Source organism: Salmo trutta, chromosome 16 (genome assembly GCF_901001165.1).
Source record: "Salmo trutta chromosome 16, fSalTru1.1, whole genome shotgun sequence".
Classification (NCBI taxonomy): domain Eukaryota; kingdom Metazoa; phylum Chordata; class Actinopteri; order Salmoniformes; family Salmonidae; genus Salmo; species Salmo trutta.
The window spans coordinates 13131983-13151034 of record NC_042972.1 but is presented as its reverse complement, the minus strand read 5'-3'; the positions used below and the strand labels follow the sequence as shown (position 1 = coordinate 13151034).

The following is a 19052-nucleotide window of genomic DNA, read 5'->3' as shown; positions in this document are numbered from 1 at the left end:
CAGAACGCGTCTCCTTCCTGAGTGGTATGACGGCTGCGTCATCCCATGGTGTTTTATACTTGCGTACTATTGTTTGTACAGATGAACGTGGTACCTTCAGGCATTTGGAAATTGCTCCCAAGGATGAACCAGACTTGTGGAGGTCTACAATTTTCTTTTGATTTACCCATGATGTCAAGCAAAGAGGCACTGAGTTTGAAGGTATGCCTTGAAATACATCCACAGGTCACCTACTATTGACTGAAATTATGTCAATTAGCCTATTCAGAAGCTTCTAAAGCCATGACATCATTTTCTGGAATTTTCCAAGCTGTTTAAAGGCACAGTAAATTTAGTGTATGTAAACTTCTGAAATAATTTTGGGACCAAAGTAGATGTCCTAACCGACTTGCCAAAACGTAGTTTGTTAAACAACAAATTTGATGGAATGGTTGAAAAACTATTTAATGACTCCAACCTAAGTGTATGTTAAACTTCCGACTTCAACTGATATACACTGGCAAGAAAAATTATGTGAACCCTTTGGAATTACCTGGATTTCTGCATATATTTGTCATAATTCACATCAATGTACAAGCACAGTCTGCTTAAACTAATAACACACAACTTATTGTATTTTTCTTGTCTATATTGAATGCATTATTTAAATATTCACAGTGTAGGTTGGGAAAATTATGTGAACCCCTTGGCTAATGACTTCTCCAAAAGCTATTGGAGGTCAGGAATCAGATAACCTGGAGTCCAATCAATGAGATGAGATTGAAGATGTTGGTTGCCCTGCCCTATAAAAAACACTCACAAAATTTGAGTTTGCTATTCACAAGAAGCATTGCCTGATGTGAACCATGCCTCGAACAAATTTGATCTCAGAAGACCTAAGATTATGAATTGTTGACTTGCTTAAAGCTGGAAAGGGTTACAAAAGTATCTCTGAAAATGTGATGTTCATCAGTCCACGGTAAGACAAATTGTCTATAAATGAGGAAAGTTCAGCACTGTTGCTACTCTCCCTAGGAGTGGCCGTCCTGCAAAGATGACTGCAAGAGCACAGTGCAGAAAGTTAAATGAGGTTAAGAAGAATCCTAGTGTCAGCTAAAGACTTACAGAAATCTCTTGAACATGCTAACATCTCTGTTGACGAGTCTACGATACGTATAACACTTAACAAGAATGGTATTCATGGGAGGATACCACGGAAGAACCCATTGCTGTCCAAAAAAAACATTGCTGCACGTCTGAAGTTTGCAAAAGAGCACCTGGATGTTCCACAGCGCTACTGGCAAAATATTCTGTGGACAGATTAAACTAAAATTGAGTTGTTTGGAAGTTACACACAACACTATGTGTGGAGAAAAAAAGGCACAGCACACCAACATCAAAACCTCATGCAACTGTAAAGTATGGTGGAGGGAGCATCATGGTTTGGGACTGCTTTGCTGCTGCAAGGCCTGTACAGCTTGCTATCATCGACAGAAAAATTAATTCCTAAGTTTATCAACACATTTTGCAGGAGAATGTAAGGCTATCTGTCTGCCAATTGAAGCGCAACAGACGTTGGGTGATGCAACAGGACAACGATCCAAAACACAGAAGTAAATCAACAACAGAATGGCTTCAACAGAAGAAAATACACCTTCTGCAGTGGTCCAGTCAGAGTCGTGACCTCAACCCGATTGAGATGTTGTGGCATGACCTCAAGAGAGCGGTTCACACCAGACATCCCAAGAATATTGTTGAACTGACAACAGTTTTGTAAAGAGGAATGATCCAAAATTCCTCCTGACTGTTGTACAGGTCTGATCCACAACTACAGAAAACATTTGGTTGAGGTTATTGCTGCCAAAGGAGGGTCAACCAGCTATTAAATCCAGGGATTCACATACTTTTTCCACCCTGCACTGTGAATGTTTATATGATGTGTTCAATAAAGACAGGAAAACATTTAATTGTTTGTGTGTTATTAGTTTAAGCAGACTGTGTTTGTCTATTGTTGTGACTTAGATGAAGATCAGATCAAATTTTATGACCAATTTATGCAGAAATCCAGGTAATTCCAAAGGGTTCACATACTTGTTCTTGCCACTGTAGCTACAATACAATAGCATGATATCTGCTTTAGATGTAAGCAGCTCTATTCACATTCCCGTTCCTCAGCTTTGCATCACAAGCATGTATACATTATACTCAGTAACTATCTTTCCCTTCCCCTCGTTACACTCTCTTGCTCTCTCTCTCCTATTAGTCTCTATCTCAACTTAAAATGTACATGTTATTGGCTCGCTTGAGGTACTATGCTGCCAAACCAATTAGCATTTAAACTCATCTAAAATAGAAATGTAGCAGAATTTGGCATTCAGGCCTTAAGTAAAGAGCAAGTCTCTCCTCCTCCTGTTTCTTTCTCTCTCTCTCTTCCTATCTCTTTCCCTCTCTTCCTATGTCAATCCCTTCCCCTCTTCCTTCTGTCTCTCTCTACTCTCTCCATATGCCAGTATAAGTTGTCAGAGAACTAAGAACAACCAGCCTGGTCAGAGCAAAAATTGTTTAGTCTACTCTGTGGTAAATTCAATTGATTGGACATGATTTGGAAAGGCACACACCTGTCTACATAATTTAAATAGGCAAGTCAGTTAAGAACAAATTGTTATTTACAATGACGCCTTACCCCGGCCAAACTGGGGTGGGGTGGCAGGTAGCCTAGTGGTTAGAGTGTTGGACTAGTAACCGAAAGGTTGCAAGATTGAATCCCCAAGCTGACAAAGGTAAAAATCTGTCATTCTAACCTCTGAACAAAGCAGTTACCCACTGTTCCTAGGTCATCATTGAAAATAAGAATTTGTTCTTAACTGACTTGCCTAGTTAAATAAAGGTAAAATAAAAACCTGGACAATGCTAGGCCAGTTGTGCACTGCCCTATGGGGCTCCCAATCACATCTGGATGTGATGCAGCCTGGATTCAAACCAGGGACTTGCAGTGATGCCTTTGACCTGAGATGCCTTAGACCGCTGCGTCACTCGTCTGAATACTTTCCGAATGCACTGTTCATGCTACAATTCATATTATTTTGTACGACCACTATTACATTGGTAATCCAACCTAACATAAAGTTACATATAATACTAAACGGAGTGGCACATATTTTAGTAATATATAATACGTTTTGCTCTGAGGCCAGGTTGGAATAACACATCAACTAAAAGCTGTGCAAAGCTAACACCATGGCCCCTATGTTTTAATTCATTTGTGGCTGGAATATCTCCCTTTCTCTCTCCCTTTCTCTCTGTCTCTCCTCTCTCCTCTCTCCTCCACTCCCTCTCCATCCCCTCCCCCTGCATCTCTCTCTTGTTCTCTCCCCTCTCCATATGGCCAGTATACATTGTCAGAGACTTAAACTAATGCCATGGCCATCGCTCTCTCTCTCTCCTATAGGGATTTTCCCACCTACAGTCAGAGTACCAGAAAAGTGTGGGTTCCCAGTCCCAGGGGCCCCTACCCCTGGAGGGAGACAGAACCACGAGTGGGACAGTGAATACTGTCGATCGGGGAGTGTGGTGGCAACCACTGCAGGGTGAGACAGCCTAGACCAGTATCGGCTTTGTATAGGAAACTATTTGTAATTCTATACTGTTTATACCTTAGAATGGGGACAGTTTTCTAGACCCAGAGTAAGGCTAGCTTGGGACTAAGAAACTATTTCAATGGAGATTTTCCATTCAGAATGATTATTTAGTCCAATACTTAATCTGTGTCCGATAAACTGGCAGAGATAGTATTATTCAATGCTATTTTAACAGTTCAAGTGAATGCCTTTGAGTACACAATTGTATTATTTAATGCTGTCTCAAATGTTTATTCAAAAAGACCTTTGATACTACTGTTTGTGTCCTTGAATTGACTTTGTACCATTTCAGTCCTCAATTTTGGCTCAGCTACAGTAAGTGTCAATATGACAGCAGTCAAAAATAGTCAATTATTGTCAGCTCATGCTTACATCCAAATCATCTTGGCTCCTGGACTCTGTCCACACCCTTCAATTTGTAAGTCGCTCTGGATAAGAGCGTCTGCTAAATGACTTAAATGTAAATGTAAAGGCTGTGTTGAGACAATGACTTATCAATGACCCAAGCCCAGCTCAGATAATCCCTACCATTGTGTCGCTGAGTTGTAGTAATGCTGCAGCAAATGTACATTATCGACGTGGGGCGTTGGCAGTCACAATGTAAGTAACTTCATTATGTTCCTGTAACTGTCCTGAATGCCTCTGTCGATCTTACAGCTATTGTACACAGTAATCATGTGCCTATGAACAAGAGTCATACTGTTAGCACTGAGGCAGTGTGTCCTAGTAGAAAGTCCACTGTGTGCAGCACCCTCTGCACTATCAGCTCAAACAGAAATAAAATGTTCATGTCTACTTCTGACAAGCTTCCCAGTAAAGCAATTAAATAAATCAAGCATCGCAAAAAAGTGCTCAAAATAGCCCACATTAACATATGTAGCCTATGAAACAAATTTCATGAAATCAATCTCTGAAACTCACTTAGATAATACCTTTGATGATACAGCGGTAGCAATACATGGCTATATTTTCTACAGAAATGTCAGAAGGTTAGAGAGAATCTCATGTTAAATACTGTTTAAGTAATATGGCTACCTACCTCACCTAAAGCCCATTCTTGTGGGAAGCTGCTATAGACCACCAAGTGCTAACAGTCAGTATCTTGATAATATGTGTGAAATGCTTGATAATGTACAGTATGTGATATCAACAGAGAGATATATTTCCTGGGTGACCTTAATATTGACTGGCTTTTATCAAGCTGCCCACTCAAGAAAAAGCTTCAAACTGTAACCAGTGCCTGAATCCTGGTTCAGGTTGTCAGTCAACCTACCAGGGTATTTCCAAACTGCATAGGAGTGAAATCATCAACATGTATTGATCACATCTTTACTAATGTTGCAGAAATCTGCTTTAAACCTGTATCCAAATCCATTGGATGTAGTGATCACAATATAGTAGCCATATCTAAGTAAACCAAAGGCTGGGCCTAATATAGTGTATAAGAGGTCATATAAGAATTTTTGTAAAGATTCCTAAGTTAATGATGAAAATAATATTTGCTGGTCTGTGGTGTGTAATGAGGAGCAACCAGATGCTGCACTTGACACATTAAGAAAATGACTATACAACTGCTATATCCCCGTGGATTGATAAGGGATTTAAACATGTTATGGTTGAGAGGGATGAGGCAAAATAAATGGCAAATAAGTCTGGCTGCACAACCAATTGGAAAACATACTGTAAATTGAGAATTCATGTGACTAAACTAAATAAAAAGAATAAGAAACTATACTATGAAACAAAGATAAATGATATTAAGAATGATAGTAAAAAGATTTGGAGCACATTAAATGACATTTTGGGCAAAAAGGCAAACTCAGCTCCATCATTCATTGAATCAGATGGCTTACTCATCACAAAACCCACTGATATTGCCAACTACTTTAATTATTTTAATCTGCAAGATTAGCAAATTTAGGCATGACATACCAGCAACAAATGCCGACCCTACGCATCCAAGTATAACTGACCAAATTATGAAAGAAAAGCATTGTAATTTTGATTTACGAAAAGTGAGTGTGGAAGAGGTACATTTTTTTGTTGTTGTCTATCAACAATGACAAGCCACATGGGTCTGACAACTTGGATGGAAAATTACTGAGGATAATAGCGGATGATATTGCCATTCTTGTTTGCCATATCTTCAATCTAAGCCTACAAGAAAATGTGTGCCCTCAGACCTGGACGGAAGCAAAAGTCATTCCGCCACCCAAGAATAGTAAAGCCCCCTTTACTGGCTCAAATAGCTGACCAATCAGCCTGTTACCAACTGTTAGTAAACTTTTGGAAAAAATGGTGTTTGACCAGACGATGCTATTTCACAGTAAACAAATTGAAAACAGACTTTCAGCACGCTTATAGGGAAGGACATTCAACATGCACGGCACTTACACAAATGACTGATTTGTCTGACATTGTCAATCATAGTCTGCTGCTGGAACTTATGTGTTATGGCTTTAGGCCCCTGCTATATTGTGGATAAACAGTTACCTGTCTAACAGAACACAGAGGGTGTTCTTTAATGGAAGCCTCTCCAACATAATCCAGGTAGAATCAGGAATTCCCCAGGGCAGCTGTCTAGGCCCCTTACTTTTTTCAATCTTTATTAATGACCTGCCACTCTGCCACTGGCTCTGAGTAAAGCCTGTGCCACAAAGAGGGACTTTCAAAAACTACAATTGGCTCAGAACAGGGCAGCACGGCTGGCCCTTAAATATACACGTATCACTAACATTAATAACTTCATCACTAATTGTTTTTGTAAGTATTGACATACTGAATGCGCTGAGCTGTCTGTTTAAACTACTAGCACACAGCTCGGACCCTCATGCATACCCCACAAGACATGCCACCAGATGTCTCATCATGTGAAGGGGGCACATGTGAAGGGGGCACATTAAAATGGATCGGTACAATAGACTGGCCCGCCCTGTTCTTCATTCACAATTGGTGATTACAGAATTATGCATTTGCTTCCCCTTGCTCATCAACTCATCCTCATTCTCCTCTTTTCCTCCCAATCATAATTTACCTAATTTATTCACCTGTTGTTATATGTGTGAAATTAATTTCGGTAGAGTTTAGGTTCAGTTTCGAGGAAATTATCGGGGTTATTACCAGCTGGGTACTGCACTTTCAACTGTTGGAAGGAGGAGGGGCACAGACCCTACTGTTGGGTGAAGGAGGGGCACAGACCCTACTGTTGGGAGAAGGAGGGGCACATACTCTACTGTTGGGAGCAGGAGGGGCACAGACCCTACTGTTGGGAGAAGGAGGGGCACAGACCCTACTGTTGGGAGAAGGAGGGGGCACAGACCCTACTGTTGGGTGAAGGAGGGGCACAGACCCTACTGTTGGGTGAAGGAGGGGCACAGACCCTACTGTTGGGAGAAGGAGGGGCACAGACTCTACTGTTGGGTGAAGGAGGGGCACAGACCCTACTGTTGGGAGAGGGAGGGGCACAGACTCTACTGTTGGGTGAAGGAGGGGCACAGACACTACTGTTGGGAGGAGGAGGGGCACAGACCCTACTGTTGGGAGGAGGAGGGGCACAGACCCTACTGTTGGGAGAAGGAGGGGCACAGACCCTACTGTTGGGTGAAGGAGGGGCACAGACACTACTGTTGGGAGAAGGAGGGGCACAGACCCTACTGTTGGGTGAAGGAGGGGCACAGACCCTACTGTTGGGAGAAGGAGGGGCAATGGAGCGAAACCGTTCAAAAACATGACATTCTAACAACAACAATTTGTTATATAGATTTATTTAGGAAAAGTCAAGGACAGAGGGGGCATGACTTAAAAAATGGTATAAAAATAAATAAATAATGTGCAGTCAAAATGACTGCTTTAGCGGTTCTAGTGTTACCTGAATAGTTCTGTTAGGCACATCTGTTTGGAATGTACTCCAACAAACACATGGCATGCTTTATTCCTTCAATATTAGTTTTATAATTGTCCCTACTGTACTTCAAATGGGAAGGGGAAGTCTGTGTTTTATTTATTCCTTCTCTTCACACCCGCTCTCTCTCTTCTTGTTTTCCGATTCCTCCTTCTCTTCTCACCATCTCCCTCTCTTCTTGTTTTCAGTGGCAGCATGATAGCCAGGGACAAGCCACTCTACCTCACTTGAAACGGGAGGTCGCCGTCGACAAGAAAAGACACCAGGGAGTCAGCCCTCAACATCCCCACATACACCACCTCCCCAACCCCCCAACCCACTCCTACCACCACCAACCACCACCCTTTTTTTGTCAATGTAATCTTTCGGTTTTTAGAAAGATTTGTGCAAAGTTCCGATGACTACTAGCGATTTTCTTTTTTTTCTCTCAACGTATTTCTTCTCCTGCCTGATTCTAGAGCTCTCATCTTTGTCTCAGAGTAAAGAAAAATAGTCCCCCTCAGGGACTAAACTGAGCTTTAATTGGAATAAAATGAGCAAAAAGCATTCTTCTTCTTTTCCTTCTTCTTCTTCTCATTGAATCATTTTTTTATTTCTTTTGTTTTCTTTTCTTGTTTGTTGTTGTTTTTATTTCTTTCTCCCTTGCTACATTTTCTTTTGCCAATGACAGTCCCTGTACTGTAGGGAAAATACTTTTCTGGTAGGTTTCAGCACACAGGCCTTGATGTTACTGTTGCTTTGCTTTAGGGTCTGTGACTTATAATAATACAAAGTGACGGGGTGGGAAAGGATAATTACATTATTCAACCTTTTTTAATGAAAGACCTGTGGAGGTTTTCCAAGCTGTCACAGTGTGATTGTAAATATCACTTTGATCAAATTGGGAATTCGAAATCCAGATAGCTTTTCTTCTTCTTCTTTAGTATTACCTGTAAGTCATTGGTTTGTATTTCAAAGTGTATCTCGTGTGTGCGGTTGCCTGCCTGCATGTGTGTGGGAGTGTATGCGTGTGCTACTGTGCGTATGTGTACGCGTGTGCATTTGGGTGTGTCTGTGTGCATGTGAGTGTGTATGCGTGTGTGTGTTTGTGTGTGTGTGTGTTTTGTGAATTTTAACAGGCTGTGCAGGTGGATTTCAAAGGAGTACTTCACACACTCGATCTTGCATTAAATCTGTGCTCACTGGTATGATTTTTCCAATAAAGTTACATCAAAAACACAATACAGAATCTGTGTCCTGCAGATCATTAAATGGAAAGAGAGAGAGAGAGAGATAGAGAGTGAGAGAGAAGAGAGTAGAAGCAAGAGAAAGAGAGAGAGAGAGAGAGAGAGAGAGAGAGAAAATGGGAATGAGGAAAAGCGAGACAGACATAGTGAACACTCGTGTTGCCTCAAAAATCATTGGCTACAGTCTTTGTTGATTCAATTTTTTTAATTCACCTGGTCATGTAAATTGTCAATATTCACCCACTCAACATGAAGAGGGATGTAAAAAACGAACTATATGTGAATGAATACTTGACAGAAACATAGTAATGGGTTTCAAGGTTTCCACTATCTTCTTAGGTGTTTTGTTGTGTTGATCTCATCTTTAAGTTCTGTGATAAATATGAATGCATTTGATGAGAAAGATGTTCTTATTTTCACTGTAGCATCATTTTTTGTTGTTGTTGTAATGGAAATATAATAACATTCAAGTTATATATAAGCCTGACAATTGTAGTTATTTTATTTGTAAAGCCGTTATTTTTATTTTGTAATTGTTATCAACATCTTTTTTTTTAAGTTGCCCATCAGCTATTTGACAGGTTTGCTATTTATGAAAGAACAAGAGTACATTTTTTGCTTCTTACAATGGATGTGCATTTTTATTCAAATTGTATTGTTTAACTTTTAGGTTTGATGATGATGAGGATTGCTTTGGTTTCTTCCTCTTTATTCTGCTGGTTTTTTCTTTCCTTGCCAGTGACATCATTTTGTGTCACAATGCTTCTTTAATTTTAAGTCTCCATAATAAAAAAAAAAGTGAAAAGTGAAGTAGGCTGCTACCGACTCTTTTTTTCCAACACAGAACATGTTATTTTCTTCCCTTCAGTCAAGTATCCAAATCTAAAACATCAGCCACTTAACACTTGGAAAATATCCTAAAACATAATATCACTCACTTCCTTTTATTCCAACCCTATACTTAAATGTAGTCTCATGGCTGGACTCAAATCAAATACTATGGCTTACTAATTAGCTTTTATCACTAAAGCTAACACCATCCCAATCTGAACGTTGTCCTCAATGTATCTCCACAACCATGAACAGATGCAGGAGTGAATTTGCTTTGCTGCTATGTGAAAGTGGTGGGGTGGTGGGCGGCAGAGATAAAGAGAACAGAGAAATACATGGCTTAAGGTACACAAACTCGGGCATCCATCCTAAATACAAATTTTACCCCCAATTGCACACAAGTCTTCCAGATAGACCCATACAGAAAAATATATAAATTTCGATATATTTAACTTCACAGAAAATGTATTTCAAATACATGTACATAAACTTGCATTTTGCTCAAATGCATGTAATGCCTGACAATTCCAGAAATGCATGGCTATGACATCTAGTCTACAGGGTGGACAAAGTGGTTCCTAATTCCACATAGTTTGGCACTTCAGAAGATTCTTAGATCTTCTAGGCTGAGAGAGGCTGGACTGAAGGCTTGTAGGCCTGTTGTAAGGCAGGTCCTCACCAGACATGACCGGCAACAACGTCGGCTATGGGCACAAACCCATCGTCGCTGGACCAGACAGGACTGGCAAAAAGTGCCCTTCACTGACGAGTTGCGGTTTTGTCTCACCAAGGGTGATGGTCGGATTCGCTTTTATCGTCAAAGGAATGAGCGTTACACCGAGGCCTGTACTCTGGAGCGGGATCGATTTGGAGGTGGAGGGTCCGTCATGGTCTGGGGCGATGTGTCACAGCATCATCAGAATGAGCTTGTTGTCATTGCAGGCAATCTCAACGCTGTGCGTTACAGGGAAGACATCCTCCTCCCTCATGTGGTACCCTTCCTGCAGGCTCATCCTGACATGACCCTCCAGCATGACAATGCCACCAGCCACACTGCTCGTTCTGTATATGATTTCCTCCAAGACAGGAATGTCAGTGATCTGCCATGGCCAGCGAAGAGCCCGGATCTCAATCCCATTGAGCACATCTGGGACTTGGTGGATCAGAGGGTGAGGGCTAGGGCCATTCCCCCCAGAAATGTCCGGGAACTTGCAGGTGCCTTGGTGGAAGAGTGGGGTAACATCTCACAGCAAGAACTGGCAAATCTGGTGCAGTACATGAGGAGGAGATGCACTGCAGTACTTCATGCAGCTGGTGGCCACACCAGATACTGACTGTTACTTTTGATTTTGACACCCCCTTTGTTCAGGGACACAATATTCCATTTCTGTTAGTCACATGTCTGTGGAACTTGTTCAGTTTATGTCTCAGTTGTTGAATCTTGTTGTGTTCATACAAATATTTACACATGTTAAGTTTGCTGAAAAGAAACGCAGTTGACAGTGAGAGGACGTTTCTTTTTTTGCTGAGTTTTTTTTAAAGAGCACATGTTCAACATCATAAAAAACATGTTTTCCCATCTCAAAATATTTTATTAATTACTAAAGTTAGTGCCTCTCTTCAGCTTAAATAATAATGAAAAAATGTAGTGCATTTTTAAATGTTACCTTTATTTAACTAGGCAAGTCAATGAAGAACAAATTCTTATTTACAATGACACCGGCACGACGCTGGGCCAATTGTGTGCCGCACTATGGGACTCCCAATCACGATACATCCTGGATTCAAACCAGGGTGTCTGTAGCGATACCTCTAACGCTGAGATGCAGTGCCTAAGACCACTGTGTCACTCATGATGGATGTAGATGGAGTCATCACATGAGCGATAGTGTAACATGTTGGTTAGTCATTTTTGTAGACATTTAAATGTATTTAAATGCATTTTAGTGCTTTTGGTATGTGTCAAGTACAATAAAATAGATTTTGACAAAATATATTGTGGCTGCAGCCTCCCGTTAGAGAGTTTGGAGGAGTGGTTTGTTGGAGGCGTGGCCTTGGGTTAGCTCTCTTTGGGCCACCCACTGGCGAAAGGGTGATGCCAGATGTGAAGGAATCAAGAATCATGCCCAAACCGGCATCTGCGAAATACTGTAGATGCTGGGTACTTTCTCCTTTGAGTCAAGTGTGGGAGAGATAATTACATGTTACGCTCCTGAAAACCCTGAGCAGGTGACGGATAATGAAATGTAATCTGAAGAAGAAGAACCTGTGCCATTAAGTGAGGGGAAGGCTTCTGAGCCTCACCAATGATCAGGAAAATGCCAGAAGTGACTCTGGCCAAGTGGGAGTATGACTCGTGGAGAAAGTGGGTCCATGCCTTTTGACCGATCCGTTTGTGGTATCAGGCTGGGTGAAGTTTATTGTTTTTTTTGTGATATACTGTACATTTGACCTACATTTGCATATACACTCTAAATACATTCCGTAATATATGTACTGTATAATGTACTGTATTTAAAATGTGAAATATATATTTTTTAAACACATTATTTGGCCAGTTTTAAATATTTCAAAAATATCCTAAAAAATGTATCTGAAAATGTATTTTTTTATGTATTTTTTTTTCATATGGAGAGAAGAGAGGGACATGTCACTACCGCTCCATTTGATGTTTTATGAATTTGTGGCTGGAATCTCTCTCCCTCTCTCTCTCTCCCTCTCTCCCTGCCTCTCTCTCTCTCCCTGCCTCTCTCTCTCTCTCTCTCTCTCTCCCTGCCTCTCTCCCTCTCTCCCTGCCTCTCTCTCTCTCCCTGCCTCTCTCTCTCCCTGCCTCTCTCTCCCTCTCTCCCTGCCTCTCTCTCTCTCTCCCTGCCTCTCTCCCTCTCTCCCTGCCTCTCTCTCTCTCTCCTCCCTCCCTCTCTCTCTCTCTCTCTCTCCCTGCCTCTCTCTCCCTCTCTCCCTGCCTCTCTCTCTCTCCCTGCCTCTCTCTCTCTCTCTCCCTGCCTCTCTCTCCCTCTCTCCCCGCCTCTCTCTCTCTCCCTGCCTCTCTCTCTCTCTCTCTCCCTGCCTCTCTCTCCCTCTCTCCCTACCTCTCTCTCTCTCTGCCTCTCTCTCTCTCCTGCCTCTCTCTCCCTCCCTCTCCTCCCTGCCTCCTCCTCTCTCTCTCCCTGCCTCTCTTGCTCTCTCCTCCTCTCTCCTTCTCTCTCTCTCCTTCTCCCTCCCTTCCTCATCTCTCCTCTCCCGCCCTCTCTCCCCCCCTCTCCCTGCCATCTCTCTCTCTCTCCCTGCTCTCTCTCTCCTCTCTCCTCCTCCCTGCCCTCTCTCTCCCGCCTCTCTCTCGTCTCCCTGCCTCCTCTCTCTCTACCCTACCCCTGCCTCTCTCTCACCCTCTCTCCCCCTACCCGCTCTCTCTCTCTGCCTCTCTCTCTCTCCCTAGCCTCCTCTCTCCCTCCCTCTCTCCCTGCCCCCTCTCTCTCTCTCTCCCTGCCTCTCTCTCTCTCTCTCTCTCTCTCTCCCCTGCCTCTCTCTCCCTCTCTCCCTGCCTCTCTCTCTCTCCCTGCCTCTCGCTCTCTCTCCCTGACTCTCTCTCCCTTTCTCTCTCCCTGCCTCTCTCTCCCTGCCTCTCCCTCCCTGCCTCTCTCTCCCTCTCTCTCCCTCTTTCTCTCTCTCCCTCTTTCTCTCTCTCCCTCTAGATCAGTATTGAACAATTGTAAAATGTGAACTGCCACTTCATGATATGACACACATTATATGAAAATCACAGTCGTACATTCTAAATGAATTGCCAGGTTATGGAGTTTTCTTTTCGTGCAGACAGCCACGTTGGACTGTTTCTTTGTGTCTGTGTGAGTGTGTCCATGTGTGCGTGCGTGAACACAAATGTGTTGGAAGGTGGGGGTGATTGCTCCTCTGTGTTGAATGCTGAAATATACATTATTGTCCCTTTCTTTGCAATCACAATGCCCTTCTTTTATGTGACAGTTTCTCAACCTTGATGCTCACTATTCTCCATGGACATTCTGACAGTCATTGTTTAAACCAAACAGCAAATACTGAGCTTCTAGCCTTAATTTGATAATTTTGTCAGGTCCTGTTATCCAATCCTCCTTCACAAAGTCAAACTAGCAAGGGAAAAGTCAAATTAAACCTTCCGTTTGTGGTAAAATAAGTCATTGTAAAGACTCAAAACACTTGTATTCATACAATTAAAAGAGCTACAGTTTTCCATATCAAGTACACATGGACCTGGGCCTGTATTCACAGGGAACCTAAATCTGTGTCGGGGAAACCAGCCCAAAGAGAATCAATAGGAGTGCTCATCTAGGATAAGATTTGCCTTTTAAATCATATTGAATAAGAGGGAGATCTGATCCTAGATCAGCACTCCTACTTTGAGACGCTTTATGAATATTGTTAAATAGCCATCTCTAGCACATTAGAGGCTGCTGCCTTATACACATAGACTTCAAATCACTGGCCACTTTAATAAATTAAACACTAGTCACTTTAATAATGTTTACATATTTTGCATTACTCATCTCATATGTATATACTGTATTCTATTCTATTCAACTGTATTTTAGTCTATGCCGCTCTGACATTGCGCGCCCAAATATTTATATATTCTTAATTCCTTTACTTTAGATTGTGTGTATTGTTAGATATTACTTGTAAGATATTACTGCCCTGTTGGAGCTAGAAACACAAGCATTTCGCAACACCCACATTAACATCTGCTAAACATGTGTATGTGACAAATAAAATTGTATTTGATTATTTTTTTTTGATTCATAGATACAATAGGTGAGTTAGTTTCTCTGTTTGTCTGTTGAGATTGGTAGTGTTGAGCTGTATGGTGTCCATATTAGGACATACATGCGTTGTTAAAGCAGGTACAGGGGTGTGACATTTGAGGTGGACACAGTGTGCTGGCCTTTCTGGCCTTGGTTTTGAGATGTCAACATGGAGACAAGAACGGAAACTGTTTGATCAGAACGGAAACTTTTTCCACCACGATGGAGGCCTTTCTCATTGTGATGCAACGTGCACAACTTTAACCCACTTTTTTCTCACAAACATGTTTTTAATTCATTTTTTACCTCCTCTGTTGTGGTTGTGTAATGTACCGACTCTGGTTTACAAATCAACATTTTTAGCTCAACCGACCACATGAGAGGGTGCCTAGCTAGTGAGCCACAGTAGAGAGTTAGAGAGTAGATGGTCAGTGTTAGGTGTGGCCTTCAAAGTCACAAGGCCACCTGACTAAAAAAGTTGCAACTTTGGTTCTGTGGCAGAGCAAGAACAGGAAATGTATGCAGTTTTGACAAGAACAGGGTTTCACTTTGTGTTCACTTCTTCTGTTTGGGGTTTGGAGATTCAACAGTAGAAAATGTTTCCAAAAAGAGCTACTTGCATTTCTACAGAGTAATCCAGCGAGAGAGAATCATGTAAATGTTCTATGTCAGGATGTAGTTGTCATGAAGCTAATATTTTTGTAGGAATGCAGCTATTACAGTAAAATGACCAGGCTGCAAAAAATATGTGTAGTTATCATAGAGCAAATGTTATATGTATTATAACATGCACAATATCAGACATGGCACTTTGATGTGTATTTATTTTATTCCATCATAACAATAATGGTAAATATCTAATCAGTTTTACCATACAGCTTATTTTTCCAACCTGCTGTCAAGTTCACTGTAAATAAGTGAATATGTACAGTATTGTCACAGTTGTCGTAGGGATTGGACCAAAACGCAGCGGGAACGTGTATACTCATCTTCTTTCTTTATTGAAGAAGGAAAACAAAAATAAACACGTATACAAAAACAACGACGAAACAGTCCTGTAAGGCTACTAGGCTATACAAAGAACAACTACCCACAAAAACCCATGAAAAAAACACCCCTACTAAATAGGACCTTCAATTAGAGGCAACGAGGAACAGCTGCCTCCAATTGAAGGTCAAAACAATAAACTAGACATAGAAATAGAGAAACTAGAAAATAGAACATAGAAAAACAAAACATAGAACACAACCCAAAAACCCCTACAACACAAAACAAACACACCCCTGCCACGTCCTGACCAAACTACAATAACAAATAACCCCTTATACGGGTCAGGACGTGACAAGTATTGTGACAGAATTCTCTAAGAAGGTGCCATGTTTAAAATGCAAAATCCCCCTAAGAGAGATTCTGAAACTTCAAGTGAGACTGAACTTCTCTCTATGACTGGTCACTCACCAGAGCAATGTGCTTGAATATTACCGTTGCTTTTGAATTACCATATCACCACCCCTTCAGAATCTCTTTAAGATATGCTGTAGATAATGATACCTCCTACAATGTACATTCGGAGAGAAAGAATTGCAGCTTGCTCTCGAACCCCCTAAGGTCGATCTGTTTTTTTGTTGCATCTCAATCCACCACATCCGCCGATGTCACACTTTTGCATCTGAGGTGAAAGAGCGCTGTTTATCAGACCATGAGACATCCCGCAAATCGGTCTTTTCACAAAATCGTATGTAATGTATTGTCCGAACGGTTTGGCCTAAAAACTATTATGACCTCTCTATTGAAAGATGAGACTCTCACGAACACGTTGGTGTTCAGCGGATCTGCCAACTTCTGTCTGTATTGTTCGAACAGTTTGGGCTACACTTTCCTCTGTGGAAAGGTGAGACTCTCACAAACACATACAATACCAACCAAAAGTTTGGACACACCTACTCATTCAAGGGTTTTTCATTATTTTTGCTATTTTCTACATTGTAGAATAATAGTGAAGACATCAAAACTATGAAATAACACATATGGAATCATGTAGTATCCAAAAAAGTGTTAAACAAATCAAAATATATTTTAGATTTTAGATTCTTCAAAGTAGCTACTCTTTGCCTTGATGACAGCTTTGCACACGCTAGGCATTCTCTCAACCAGCTTCATGAGGAATGATTTTCCAACTGTCTTGAAGGAGTTCCCATATAGCCTGAGCACTTGTTGGCTGCTTTTCCTTCACTCTGCGGTCCAACTCATCCCAAACCATCTCAATTGGGTTGAAGTCGGGTGATTTTGGAGGCCAGGTCATCTGATGCAGCACTCCATCACTCTCCTTCTTGGTCAAATAGCCCTTACACAGCCTGGAGGTGTGTTTTGGGTCAATGTCCTGTTGAAAACAAATGAAAGTCCCACTAAGCGCAAACCAGATGGGATGGCGTATTGCTGCAGAAGGCTGTGGTAGCCATGCTAGTGAAATGTGCCTTAAATTCCAAATAAATCCCTGACAGTATCACCAGCAAAGCACCCCCACACCATCACACCTCCTCCTCCATGCTTCTCTGTGTCTCACAAAGACACAGCGGTTGCAACCAAAAATCTCAAATTTGGACTCATCAGACCAACGGACAGATTTCCACCGGTCTAATGTCCATTGCTCGTGTTTTTTGGCCCAAGCAAGTCTCTTCTTCTCATTGGTGTCCTTTAGTAGTTGTTTCTTTGACCTTGAAGGCCTGATTCACGCAGTCTCCTCTAAACAATTCATGTTGAGATGTATCTGTTACTTGAACTCTGTGAAGCATTTATTTGGTATGCAATCTGAGGTGCAGTTAACTCTAATGAACTTATCCTCTGCAGCAGAGGTAACTCTAGGTCTTCCTTTCCTGTGGCGGTCCTCATGAGAGCCAGTTACATCATAGCGCTTGATGGTTTTTGCGACTGCACCTGAAGAAACTTTCAAAGTTCCTAAAATTTTCCGGATTGACTAACCTTCATGTCTTAAAGTAATGATGGACTGTCGTTTCTCTTTGCTTACTTGAGCTGTTCTTGAAATAATATGGCTATCTTCTGTACACCACCCTTACCTTGTCACAACACAACTGATTGGCTCAAATTCATGAAGGAAAGAAATTCCACAAATTAACTTTTAGCAAGGCACACCTGTTAATTGAAATGCATTCCAGGTGACTACCTCATGAAGCTGTTTGAGAGAATGCCAAGAATGTGCAAAGCTGTCATCAAGGCAAAGGGTGGCTATTTTGAAGAATCTCAAATATAAAATATATTTTGATTTGTTTAACACTTTTTTGGTTACTACATGATTTTATATGTGTTATTTCATAGTTTTGATGTCTTCACTTTTATTCTACAATGTAGAAAATAGTAAAAATAAAGAAAAACCCTGTAATGAGTAGGTGTGAAAACTTTTGACTGATACTGTACATGTTGGTTGTTATGCTCTAGGACGCCCACAGGCCTCACAGGCCTCGTCTGAAGGTTCCCCCTGTACCAGTTGAAAAAAATGTATGGAAGTACGCAGTATATGGAAACTGTTTAGTGCCAAAAATAAGGGGTTAAATACATTTTTTTATATATATAAATATAAAATGTTTCCTGATCTTTCTTATGTCTTTCAGATATAGACAGACACTTCAGAACAAACTTCCTTTTGATTAGTTTTTGGGGGACTATCTGTTATTCAATGTGTTTGTATGGGCTAATAGCAGTAAGACCAAAAATACATTTTAATCAATGAATGTTTTTATATTTTTATACTTGAAGGGGTTTTAAAATTCAAAATCAAATCACAAAATGATAATTGGTATGACCTTCTTAAAACAATTCCATATAGCTTAGTAAAACCCCCCTCCCCCGGCTTAGACAGGTCTTAGACTTTTAAGGGTTAAGTGTCTTTTAGCCTCTTGCCTGGTTTATTGCTTTTTCTCCATTCTTGTTTTCCTGACAGCTGAATGCCTTTCTCAGCTTTGCAAATGCACTGTACTTATGGCCTTAACAAAATAATACATGAACACAACGTACTGTATATTGAATTAATTCAGGATCAATGACTGTATGAATGAACTACATATAGTCTGTTTCTCATATACGGTATCACTCTTAAAGTTCTTTAGACTCTTCACATTGAGTGGGGATACCAGCCATATTACATAAAAATAGCTGCCATTTTTCAACTTCAGGAAATCAACAGCATTGTTCATCAATGATTGTTTATACAGATGGCCAGAGGAAGTTTCTGTATGTTATTCAGCTCGCTGTCAACTTAGTTAGGTTCATGAATTATCTCATGTAATGTGTATGTGGGCATCCTTAGTAGTATGGAATGTTAGAACAAACCTAAACGAAATCTGGCCATCAAAAAGAGCAATTAGTGATGTGATCAAACTTATTTTGTTAGGTTGAAGTACTTTTGTAAAGTGTCAATATTTTTGACTGATCGCTATGGGAGAATTTTCAATCTTCACATAAAAACAGTGTGAAAAGCTGAATTGGCGCTTTCATTCTATTTGGAAATGGTTATGGTGGTTGAGAACATTGAACTATTGATGGCCGGAAAAGGCTTGACTGACAAGAAGTCCTCGTTCGTTTATTAACTCTGTTTCATTTAGCTGCGGGCTGCACAAGCCCACATCCAAGCAGAGAAACCACCGTGCTTACTTACTCTGAGGAGAAAAAG

The 19052-nt window shown here is 41.1% G+C and overlaps 1 pseudogene; it reads left to right on the top strand.

Annotated features, from left to right (window-relative positions):
• Window positions 1-7776, top strand: part of LOC115150115 (thymocyte selection-associated high mobility group box protein TOX-like) — a 163543-nt pseudogene extending 155767 nt beyond the window's left edge.
• The last annotated feature ends 11276 nt before the right edge of the window (window positions 7777-19052 follow it).